Here is a 13364-nt window from a genome sequence, read left to right on the forward strand (position 1 = left end):
GCTTGCTTGACATTAGACAACTTATGTAAGACCTCCTGATCTCAATGGTTCTACCTTCTTTATCTTTGATTCCCTGAACCTTTTTTCTTAGGACCCTGTCACTGAAGAATGACCTTATATTCTAGGCTATTTCCTCAAAATAGTCTTGGTTTTTCAACATGACCTCAGGAAGTAGTTAGGTTTTATCATAATGCAATGTTATTTGGTTTGGATGTACATTTTATTTCAAATATTGCACTTTGATATTTAATAAATGTGTAAACTCTGATATGTAGACAGGTTTCTGAACAAATGACTTTGTAATATACACCCAATCCTACTATATAAACAGCCTTGAATATCACAAAACACGTTTTTTATAGTTAATCTCTTTTTATGAGTGAAGAACACCGGTTGCTCAAGGCCAACTCTTCCTAGTAAAAGAGAAATTTACATTTTGCCTTGTTTTTTTCACCCAGTAGAAAGAATTGTTCCTCTCACATGAACCATGTAAAATGTTTCTCTTCCCCAGAGAAAATAACAGTCAGGGGATTATAATTCAACTGTGCCACAGATTCCTTTTATTAGAATGGAGGGAATATGTTAGCACCTTAAGCACTCTTACCTTTTTCATTTCTTAATTACATTGTATTGTATGAATATAATAATAATGATACCAAGCATGGATCTTTGCAATTCATGATTTTTTAAATTCTTCTTTAATATAGCCTCTACTTTTCCCAGACATCCCCCACCCAACTGCCTATCTTTCCAAGATCTATATTATTTTCCATTTTTTTCAGAAAAGAACAAGCCTCAAAGGGATGTCAACTGAATATAGAATAACAGGTTACAGTAAGACCAGGAGCAAACCCTCATAGCAAGGCTGGAAAAGGTGACCCAGTAGGAAGAAAAGGATCCCAAGATCAGGCAGAAGTGTCAGAAACAACACCCATTCCCACTGTTAGAAGTCCCACAAGAACATCAAGGTATACAACCATAAAATATATGCAGAGGACCTTGCACAGATCCATATAGGCTTTAGCCTCTGAAACAATTCAGAATGCTTAAAATACATAAAAATGGCAAGGATTTTTTTCAGGATATGCAAGGAATGAATTTATAATGCATAAATCAGTATTTAGAATGCATTTTATGTACCTCACAATTTTCTGCAAATGCAGAGGTGAGTAGCTTCGGAGTATTTAGTATCTTTGATACTATGAGTTTAAATGTGTCATCCAATTTGTTAGCCTGACACTGTACAGTAATCATTTTTATATAAAATAAATATACAGATCCCTATTGGGATTCTTTCACACAACACCATACTTATGCTGTTATATGCTCCTAACTCAGTTTCCTGACAAATGTAAATATTTGGTCAATGAGTGTGTAAAGTAAATCAATGACACTCTTCCTTATAGACCACAGTATTTATAGCAATATGTTGGTGCATGAAAACTTATATTCACTGCTTTGTTCTCCAGAAAGATGATGAAGTTATGACTTTGTCATTGTAAGTCTTCCTGCAATATCCCAATCACACAAGAGTTGCCTTTCATAACAGGGAGACAAGGTCTCAAAATATCTGATATTAAAGTTATCTCAGCATAGCAATGAGTGCCATTTAAAGTAATTTTCTTTTCTCTCTTCTTGAGCAAATTATTGACAGTATAGACTTCCTTTATGACTAGAAAAAAACATTAATCCTTATTTATAGCACTTACTCAGTATTCAGTTCACAGGTTTATGGAAATTATTACCTCAAACAGTTGTTGGAGATGCGGTTGTACTGGACACGCAAAAAACAATTGAGAAATCCAAGTGGTTATTACAAGGTAAATGCCAAATTATGTTCCCTATTTTTGACATGATTATTTTACATTGAAATTTGGAAAATAACAAATTTCATAGTCAAAATCTTAATATATAGCTAGAATTAGAAACACATTTCAGTTGTGGTTAGTTTTATCCTTTTCCATTATTAAAATACATTTTTATTTGCAAATGTCATTCTCTGCTTTTTAAGAAATAAAATCCAAATGATAAGTTGAATGAATATAATGACAATGTAGCATCATAATTTTGTTTATTGGCTAATATAAACTTTCAGAAGCAGATTGGCTTTGTGAGTATCAGTTTTGTCTATTTTAGAAACATTGTGCCACCACTCATTGACTTTTTACTGGCACTCTCAGCCACCATCCCCCTAGTTCCACAGCCAAACCTGTTTTACTTATGTTGCTGTTAGGCTTTATTCCACACAGTTTGGCCTACTTAGAAAACTTCAAACTACCCTCATATGAAATTTTGTTCATGTTATAACCAAATTTTAAATCAATTTTATTTTTTCTAGAAGAATCCATGCCATTGAAAGATTCCTTCAAAGTATGTTGCTTATTCTGTTTTGTGCTAGATATGTAGTCATGGAAATTGCACCTTATATCACAATTTTATTGTCTTTAATAGGAAAAAATTCAAAATTCTAGTTGGCATGTTAGCATAAGGATTACCTTTGATGTCTGGGGTTTCTGCTCAATAGTAGACTCTTGCTTTACATGCGTTAGGACAGTTTAAGCCTCATCTTTTCCCCCAAAAGAATAATTACATTTATTAAATAGGTAAAGAGCATTTAGAAAAGCCTCTCAAACTCAGAAAAACTGAAGAGATGTTACAAGTCTGCTTGTATTGAAAACTCTACTGGTTTTGTTTTTCTTTTTTTCCTCAGCTTTCTCTCCTTCCCCCTACTTCTTCAAATAAAGACCTTGCCTAACATCTACATACTAATGAAAGTACACTCTCTCCTTAAATCCAGTACAAGCATATTTATTCACTGAATTATTGTTGGCTGAAGTTTAATTACATCTGTTGTAAAAGTTTAGAAGTTGATTGTGTATAATAAAACATCTATGTTAAGAATACTATAATATAACATTATGTTCAACTATATTTAAATACTAAAATATTATGTTCAACCATTAGATAGAAGAACTAAGATGCAACTATGCCCAATGTTTCACTATTAGACTTACTGCAATTGACAATAAATCCACTGTGCAACCCACACAGCCTGTGAAGCAGGGGAATTTTGAAATGGTACAAGAATCTAGTGATCTTTGTAATTTGGCTGATTCTGTCTTCCTGCTGTCATCACTAAAAGTTGACATAAGCTAACTGGACTACAGACAATTATGTATAAATTGGTCTTTCTTTTCTGCTAAGTAGTATCTGCCATATAGACAGAGTAGAATTCCACTAAACAGTATTAGTCTTGGAGTGTTACAAAAAAGTTCATGTGTATTTGTGTTTTCTTATTACACAAGATACATCACTCATTTAATGGCCAAGCAGAATGCAGAATGCAATATTTGGAGCCCAGGAGTTATTTTTGAATAACTGATACATCAGAAAACTAATTTTTCCCACTAATTTATTATTTCACAGTTTACGATGTACTTTAGAATACATCGTGATTTTAAGAAGCAGAGATGAAATAAATAGAAAGAGCTCAAGGCTTGAACAATTTGTGTTCAACTCTACCCAATGTAGCCTTAAACCTTAAATGAGTTAACCTATTTTCAGTAACTTCTTCATGATTCACCCCTTGTTGACTCTACAGACAGGAATCTCAAAGTTGATACAAATTTTCGTTGAAAGGCATAGGCCTAAAATATCACATTTCCCTGAATTTATTATTTGTTCTTAAAGATTTATTTTAGTTTTTAAGTTATGTGTCTTTGTGTGCCTGAGTATATGCCTATGAAAGAGACCATGTGATTTTAAGTGCAGTGTGTTTGTAGGCCAGGAGAGGGCATTAAACATGTAGAGCTGTATTTACATGCATTATGAACATCCTAATCCTTGTGAGTGTAGGAAACCCATTTTAGATCCTCTGGAAAAGCAGTACTGTTGACACCTGAATCATTTTTCTAACTTTGAGAATTTGCTGTGAGGAAATATTAAATCTACAGCAAGTAATGATATTTTATCCTTTATTTATTTGACCTTTTAAAATAAAATCCTTTCTGAAAACTCTACCCATTTCTATTTATAGCCCCATTTTGGAATGTTTCCACAGTGTTTTTGTTTACTGTGAGAAACACACAAATCAACACACTTTGTTTTTTTTAGGTAGTCTGGATGACATATGTTTTCAGTCAGGTTTTCATTGCTGTAACACGTATCTGAAAGCATTTAATTTACAAAGAAGAAGCATCTAATGTTGTACTTAGTTTTGAGTATTTTATTTCATGACCCAACCTGCTAGCATAGTGTATGATGAGAACACCCATTGAAGGGATTGTAGCAACCTCATGACTCTGTCTTTAGTTCGAATACAAATGACCTCCAATCTCCTATTAATCTCCACTTTCTAAAGACTGAGTCGTTTCCCAAATAGTGCTATGCTGACTGCCAAGTGTTCAACATGTGGGCCTTTGAAAAAGGACATTTATATACAAACTACAACATCTTATTGTAGTCAGTGTCAGCACCAATGTCTACAGCATGATTGAAAACCAAAGATTCCGGTAGTGCTGTCTTACATATATATTCCTTAATAAAAAAGTCAGTTCTGGCATAAGGGAAAAACATACCTTTGCTGGCACATAATTCTAGGATTATTTTTTTCTACTATGTATTGTATGTATGATTGATTATAAGGTTCAAAGCAAGGCACTTTGTGTTCATAGGTATCTAATGTTGTATTGATGAACCAATTTTTTTTTTTGAGACAGGGATTCCATGTATTGCTTTGGAGTTTGTCCTGGAACTTACTTTGTAGACCAGGCTGGCCTCGAACTCACAAAGATCCACCTGCATCTGCCTCCCAATTGATTGGTCAATGTCCTTTATTTATGGCTAGAAACCAAATATGAGTGAGTACATCCCATGTTCCTCTTTTTGGGTCTGGCTTACCTCACTCAGGATAGTGTTTTCTATTTCTGTCCATTTGCATGCAAAATCCAAGAAGTCATTGTTTTTTACTGCTGAGTAGTACTCTAATATGTATATATTCCATACTTTCTTCATCCATTTTTCCATTGAAGGGCATCTAGGTTGTTTCCAGGTTCTGGCTATTACAAACAATGCTGCTATGAACATAGTTGAACAAATACTTTTTGCATATGATAGGGCATCTCTTGGGTATATTCCAAAGAGTGGTATTGCTGGGTCCAGGGGTAGGTTGATCTCGAATTTCCCGAGAAACCGCCACACTGCTTTCCAAAGTGGTTGCACAAGTTTGCATTCCCACCAGCAATGGATGAGTGTACCCCTTTCTCCAGAACCTCTCCAGCAAAGGCTATCATTGGTGTTTTTGATTTTAGCCATTCTGACAGGTGTAAGATGGTATCTTAAAGTTGTCTTGATTTGCATTTCCCTGATCGCTAAGGAAGTTGAGCACGACCTTAAGTGTCTTTTGGCCATTTGAACTTCTTCTGTTGAGAATTCTCTGTTCAGCTCCTTGCTCCATTTTATAATTGGGTTGATTAGCCTTTTACGGTCTGGTTTCTTGCGTTCTTTATATATTTTGGAGATCAGACATTTGTCAGTTGCGGGGTTGGAGAAGATCTTCTCCCATTCAGTGGGTTGTCTTTCTGTCTTAGAGACAGTGTCTTTTGCTTTACAAAAGCTTCTCAGTCTCAGAAGGTCCCATTTATTCAATGAGGCCCTTAATGTCTGTGCTGCTGGGGTTATACGTAGGAAGTGGTCTTCTGTGCCCATGTGTTGTAGAGTACTTCCCACTTTCTATTCTATCAATTGCTGGGATTAAAGGCGTGTGTCATCACCATCTGACGATGGGCTGCTGTTGGAAATCCTACAGCCAGTAGTTACCTGCCCACTGGGGAATGATTTCTTATAGTATTTATACTGATGTTGAGCATGTGTTCAGCCCCTGTTCCATCTGTAGAATTCGGTTTCTGATCTCCGTTCCAGCAGAGGATTCTGATTTGTGAGTCTACCCCTAAATAAATAACCATCTATTTCTCATTTCTGAGCTAGTGTGGGATTTTTTTTTAAGCATCCATCTTCAATGGGCCAATTGTTAATTGAGTTTTTATCCTCTTAAATTCCTTTCTTCATTCATCCTTAACCTTATCCCTAGCAAAATTAAATGAGCCGTTCAATTTTGTTGCTTAAATTTGTGTGAAGACTATTTGTAACTCTCTCTTCATCTTATTGTAATATATATATTTACTTTGCAAAAGACATGCCTAGCTTCCATACAGCCATTTTAGTTTTGGGTGCTTCTCCAAGTTCTTTCTTCACAATGCTGAGCCTAGTTTCTGTTCTGCAGTCAGTAAACCTGCAGATTGCCTCTGACTCCTTCCTCAATGAGTCATGCTTTTTTGTCTGTATTTATTTCACATAAGAATACTAGAACTGGAAACACATTCCATACTTGAAAAATTAGGACACTGAATCTTTACAACCCAAGGAGAAGCATGGGCTATTACCACCATCAGCTGTGCACGTGTCTCTCACACCAAATCTTACTCAGACAGAGCTGGTTTGACATAACTGCTGAATACCTTTTTCTCATATGTGAAGAAACCATTTTAACTCACACATATTTGATGGTAAATTAAGTAAACACTCACTTCCTGTAGCCCATTGTAATTTTTAAATCAAGGTAATTAACACAGAGAAAGCATTCTTCCCCTTCTTAAATCCTCTGCTCATAATCAGGTCCCCTGGAATATTGTCCTATTGTCATTAATGTTAGAAATTTATGGAAATATTGAATATCAGTTTCTCATTGTTTTAATTAGCATACAATAGTTGCTTCCATTTATAAGAATCAATGTTATGGACTGATAAGTATACAAACTGTGCAATAATTAGTTCGAGGTAATTTGCATTTCCATCCCTGAAGATGTTATATATTTGTAACAGTTGAACTTATTTTTCCTAGTGCTTTAGAAAGACAATAATTTTCTAATGGTCACTCTGCCATAGACTACCTAGACATATTCTTCACTTCACTGTATTTTAGTCTGCTTCTCCTGCTTTTCATTCCATACACTACTGACCTTAAGCTTGAATCAACCTTAAATGAAAACACATATAAATACTTTCAATCTTCAATTAATCGACTTGCGTTCATGTGGTTTCACATTGTTTTTTTTTTTGATGGATTTTGTTTCTTTTTTATTTTATTTTATTTTATTCTTTTTTAATTAAAATTTCTACCTCCTCCCCGTTTCCCATTTCCCTCCCCCTCCTCCCACATATTGCCCCCTCCCCCCACTCCCCTCCCTCTATCCCCACTCCTCTTCTCCTCCCCCCACTCCATTCCCCCTCCCTCTCGATACTGAAGAGCAGTACAAATTCCCTGCCCTGCAGGAAGACCAAGGTCCTCCCAATTCTATCTAGGTCCAGGAAGGTGAGCATCCAAACAGGCTAGGCTCCCACAAAGCCAGTTCATGTATTAGGATCGAAACCTAGTGCCATTGTCCTTGGCTTCTCATCAGCCTTCATTGTCCGCCGTGTTCAGAGAGTCCAGTTTCAACCCATGCTTATTCAGTCCCAGTTCAACTGTCCTTGGTGGGCTCCCAATAGATCTGTTCCACTGTCACAGTGGGTGGGTGCACCCCTTGTGGTCCTGACGTCCTTGCTCATGTTCTCCCTCCTTCTGCTCCTCATTTGGACCTTAAGAGCTCAGTCCGATGCTCCAATGTGGGTCTCTGTCTCTATCTCGATCCATCGCCAGATGAAGGTTCTAAGGTGATAAGCAAGATATTCATCAGTATAGGATAGGGTCATTTCAGGTTCCCTCTCCTCAGTTGCCCAAGGTACCAGTTGGGGACATCTCCCTGGACACCTGTGAGCCCCTCTAGAGTCAAGTCTCTTGCCAACCCTAAGATGGCTCCCTTAATTAGGATATATATTTCTCTGCTCCCGTATCCACCCTTCCTATATCCCAACCATCCCATTCCCCCAAGTTCCCCTCATCCTCCCCTTCTCACGTTTCTCACCCCATTTCCCCTTAGCCCCATACCACCTCACTCGCAAGTTCCCAGTTTTTGCCCGGCACTCTTGTCTACTTCCCCTATCCAGGCGGATGACTATACGATTTTCTTTGGGTTCACTTTCTTATTTAGGTTCTCTAGGATCACAAATTATATGCTCAATGTCCTTTATTTATGGCTGGAAATAAATTATGAGTGAGTACATTCCATGTTCATCTTTTTGGGTCTGGGATACCTCACTCAGGATAGTGTTTTCTATTTCCATCCATTTGCATGCAGAATTCGAGAAGTCATTGTTTTTTACTGCTGAGTAGTACTCTAAAATGTATATATTCCACACTTTCTTCATCCATTCTTCCATTGAAGGGCATCTAGGTTGTTTCCAGGTTCCGGCTATTACAAACAATGCTGCTATGAACATAGTTGAACAGATACTTTTGTGATATGATAGGGCATCTCTTGGGTATATTCCCAAGAGAGGTATTACTGGATCTTCAGGTAGGTTGATCCCAAATTTCTGAGAAATCGCCACACTGATTTCCAAAGTGGTTGCACAAGTTTGCATTCCCACCAGCAATGGATAAATGTACCCCTTTCTCCACAACCTCTCCAGCAAAGACTATCATTGGTGTTTTTGATTTTAGCGATTCTGACAGGTGTAGGATGGTATCTCAAAGTTGTTTTAATTTGCATTTCCCTTATCGCTAAGGAGGTTGAGCATGACCTTAAGTGTCTTTTGGCCATTTGAACTTCTTCTGTTGAGAATTCTCTGTTCAGTTCAGTGCCCCATTTTTTAATTGGGTTAATTAGCATTTTAAAGTCTAGTTTCTTGAGTTCTTTATATATTTTGGAGATCAGACCTTTGTCTGTTGCAGGGTTGGTGAAGATCTTCTCCCAGTCAGTAAGTTGTCTTTTTGTCTTAGTGACAGTGTCCTTTGCTTTACAGAAGTTTCTCAGTTTCAGTAGGTTCCATTTATTCAATAATGTCCTTAATGTCTGTGCTGCTGGGGATATATGTAGGAAGTGATCTCCTGTGCCCATGTGTTATAGAGTACTTCCCACTTTTTCTTCTATCAGGTTCAGTGTGTTTAGACTGATATTGAGGTCTTTAATCCATTTGGACTTGAGTTTTGTGCATGGCGATAGATATGGATCTATTTTCATTCTTCTAAAGGTTGACAACCAGTTCTGCCAGCACCATTTGTTGAAGATGCTTTCTTTCTTCCATTGAATACTTTTAGCTCCTTTATCAAAAATCAGGTGTTCATATGTTTGTGGGTTAAAATCAGGATCTTCTACTTGATTCCATTGATCGACTTCTCTGTTTTTATGCCAATACCAAGCTGTTTTCAATTCTGAAGCACTGTAATAGAGTTTGAAGTCAAGGATGGTAATGCCTCCAGAAGTTTCTTTATTGTATAAAATTGTTTTGGCTATCCTGGGTTTTTTGTTTTTCCATATAAAGTTGATTAAGTAGTTTCACTTTGAAACTGATTGCTTGAATTATTGACATTTGTCTATCTTACAGTATCACTTTGGGATTTTATGAGTCTAATAGTTATTATAGCTTCTGCTGTCTCACAGCATTGCTCTTGGAAATATGGATGCTGAAGAGGTTCTTGGAAGTCTGAAAGAAAGGTCAAAGGTTTTTATTTTTGTCCTTGAAATCTTGTTTCAGTGGCTGGTAACCAAAATTACAGCTTTTGATTTTCTGATCATATGCCACATTCTTCCAACTCCAAATCCAGGAAAATCTTTGAGAACTTGAATTCATCACTCCCTGTGTTGATACTATGTCTTCAGGGTGACACACACAACTTAAAGGACTTATTCTGTTGAGGTTTTCTTATAGCTAGGAGTTCTGATGAAGAAGATACAGATACATCAAAAATTATAAACTTGTATCCATAGGACACCAAAATAACACATTCCTTTGATCAATACAAGTCAAGGAAATACTGACTTCAATCCAGTGCTGTATTCTCTAATAGAGCTCAGAGAATACTAATAATAAATATCTAGATGGTAAAACATTGGGGGAAATTCAGTAGGTCAATCAATTATTTTGAAAGACTTTCAAATATGGGGATTTAACTGTGAGTTGCCTCAGAATAGTACTAAACAACCCGTATCTTCCTCAGTTTAGTATGTATATTATTCACTGCAACAGAAAAAATAAACTAAAGTAGAGGTCTCGGTTTTGTTCTTATTTTTATTCAATCTGAAACCCAGCCTTTTAACTGCTACTGTCCGGAATAGGAAAATCATACCACTGCAATGAAATTAACCTATCATAGGTAAATACCCATAGACTTTCTCAGAAGCTTGTATGCTTCTGCAATGAAATTAACCTATCATAGGTAAATACCCATAGACTTTCTCAGAAGCTTGTATGCTTCTGCAGTGAAATTAACCTATAATAGGTAAATGCCTACAGACTTTCCCAGAAGCTTGTATGCTAGGTGATTCTAGATCCTGTCAATCTGAGTTAAATTTTAGCTAAATTTGAAATGCAATTAAAACATGGAGCAGTTCCACAATCACAATGGTCTTACACGAACGACAAAGAGTTAATAGTGAATGTTAAATCTACTTTGGAATTCTAAAATTTTAAAACTGAAAATAGGAGAGGCAGATAATATATGTAAAAGAACTGAAAAAAAATATGTTATATTTGTGATGTGGGGACAGATCAAGAGGTAGGAGGAATCAGAGCCTGGTTCTAGACATACATGCTTTAAACTACATTACCCATCCCGCTCTTTCTTTACAAATATAAACAAGTTAACAAGAAAGCATTGCTACTTTTTCCTCATATGTTCATTAAATTTCATGTTCATAAAATAATATAGTTAATGGGCTAATAAAACACTATAAAACATTTGCATTTTAGCAATATTGATAGAATCCTATGAGATTAAATAGTACACTGCTGAATTTTCTTGCCTTTTCCTTGCAGCTGAAGACTAAAAGGAGTCCCAGTAACGAAAAGTATAGCATAATTCAACTTAATAACTCAAGTGAGTTCTAGTTTTATATTTTTATTCTCCGTGAAATTGAATTTGTACTTAGCAGGTTGTGATGGTAAGTATGGATTGTCTATTTGATAGAATCTAATATGACTAGCAGACCCACCTCTAGAAATGCCTTTGAAAACTTATCTATATTATGTTCCTTGAAGTAGGAAGACCTGTCCACTCTGGAAAATAGCAGTTCATAGGTTGGAAACTGAAGTTGAAAATAAAGGACAATGTGAACACAAGTTGCTTTTCTTGGTGTACTATTAGAGCAGCAAGCAAGGAACTATGCAGATGGTTCTACTTCTTTACTCAATTCCTAACACATATACAACTGCTTCATTATCTGACACTCTTAGTTACTCATATTTGATATACAATTGCTGAATAAGTAAAATAATATCAGTGTCAGACTAGCCCATTGAAACTTGTAAATTTCACGATATCCTGTATTTCTTGAGTTTAAGGTTTGAATGATGTTATGGACATCATTCCATCTATCAACTGAAATTTTGTTGTTCACTCACAGAGACTGTTGTTTGCCACCATGAGAGACAGTACCTGTGAATTGTGAGGCAACATAAATGGTTCATCACTAAGTGGCTTGTGTCAGCATTTTGTCACAGTGAATAGAAAAGTAACTAATACATTTAAATACTCAGCAACTTCCAGTTGAAATTGCTTCAACTATTCAATGCAACAATCCAGTAGAATATTTTAAAATAAATCAACATCCTTGCATGAGTTCATTTTCAATAATGGCCTCAGTATTGAAAATTAGTTTTTATTTGCTGGATACTAATTACAGAAAAGCATATTAATCTATACCAAGCCAAAAATTTATGTTCTTTTTGTGTTTTACAGATTCTTTCTCCATTATCCTTATAAATATATCAATTTATATATCTTTTCATGCGAGACATTTGAGGAAGAGACCTTGTCAGTAGTTTTCATCAATTTAGACCATGAAACCCAACGTGGACAAGTTTAACAGAACTGTCATATACAAACTGCCCATGCATGTTTCAGCATTGTCAAGGCATAAATTTGAGTTTTCAAAATTTCTTATGAAACATGCTTTCATATAATGAAGGAATTGGAGCTATCAATTATCTAATACCAAATAACTTTTCCTATCAACTTAATTTAATCCACACACCAACATCTTAAAACATTGTCAGGACATCTGTGAGTTCAACTGATCTAGAGTCAGTAGGGAAAAAATTATAACATTGCCTAACACTGGGCTCCCCTTCTTTAGTTCATTTAAAAGTGATTAAGCGTTACTCTTTCTTCTCTTCTAATGGTTTCCTATTTATATAGTTATATGACTTTTTGGGCAGCTATACAAGTGATTCACATTTAATATAGTATGATTGCAGATGTTTCTGCAGGTTACATGCTAAAGCTATGTTTGATATTCAAAGCCAGTTTTACTATGCTCTATTATGTTCTTATAATTACAGAAACAAAATATAATTGTTGCTTCATTGAAAATGAAAAGCAATAGATTTCATGCAATATTTTTATGTGAACACAATATACTCTGATCATATCCACTCCTCCCTTACATTCTCATAAGTCTCTGACCTTACTGCTTTTCTATTACCATGTCTTATATCGTCCCTCATTGATTTTCATGCTATCTTCCACCTATGAGTAAAAGCATGTGACATGTCTCTTAGTAATTTATGCTTAGTTTCCTTAACCCAGTAACCTACAATGTCTTTTTAATTTTAATTAGTCAAAAATATCTTAGAAATTTAGATTTCATATTTTTTTCTTTTAAACCATGGATCATTGCCATGGTAACTACATAATTAAAATAATTTCTAAATTAATACTCAAAAGAAAATATGATGAGTAATTTGTTATCTTTCATTTTAAACTATTGAAATATCTTTAAAAGGAATATTTTGAATTTGGAAGTTCAAGTCCTGAGACATGATGGGTTAGACTTAGACAGTAAGAATGAACACAAAAAGTATTATGAATCAAAATAATATACAAAAAATAGCAAAGTGTCTTTTGCTATTTTATCAGAAATGGGTAAGTTCAGTTCTCTGTGTCTTTGTATTCCGTTTAGGTGACTCTTAGTTAAGATTCTAAGACATAGATCACCAGATCCATTCTGAGGGTAAATGGAAGCCTGAAGAGAATTTTATAAAGAGCTAAATACATGTAATCGTCCTTGGATTCTTTAGGGTGCACAAGTCATTATGGACTTCACAGCTGTTCATAATGTTGACTTCTCTTCACAAAGAATCAAATTCATGCCTCACTTTTGGTCTTCATTCACTCCAGAAATTTGTGAGTAATTTTTTACACTTTCTGTTACATGCATGCATTTTTCCTTCTATGTTAAACAAACAGAAAAACACTGTAAGTAACC

Source organism: Chionomys nivalis, chromosome 1 (genome assembly GCF_950005125.1).
Source record: "Chionomys nivalis chromosome 1, mChiNiv1.1, whole genome shotgun sequence".
Taxonomy (NCBI): domain Eukaryota; kingdom Metazoa; phylum Chordata; class Mammalia; order Rodentia; family Cricetidae; genus Chionomys; species Chionomys nivalis.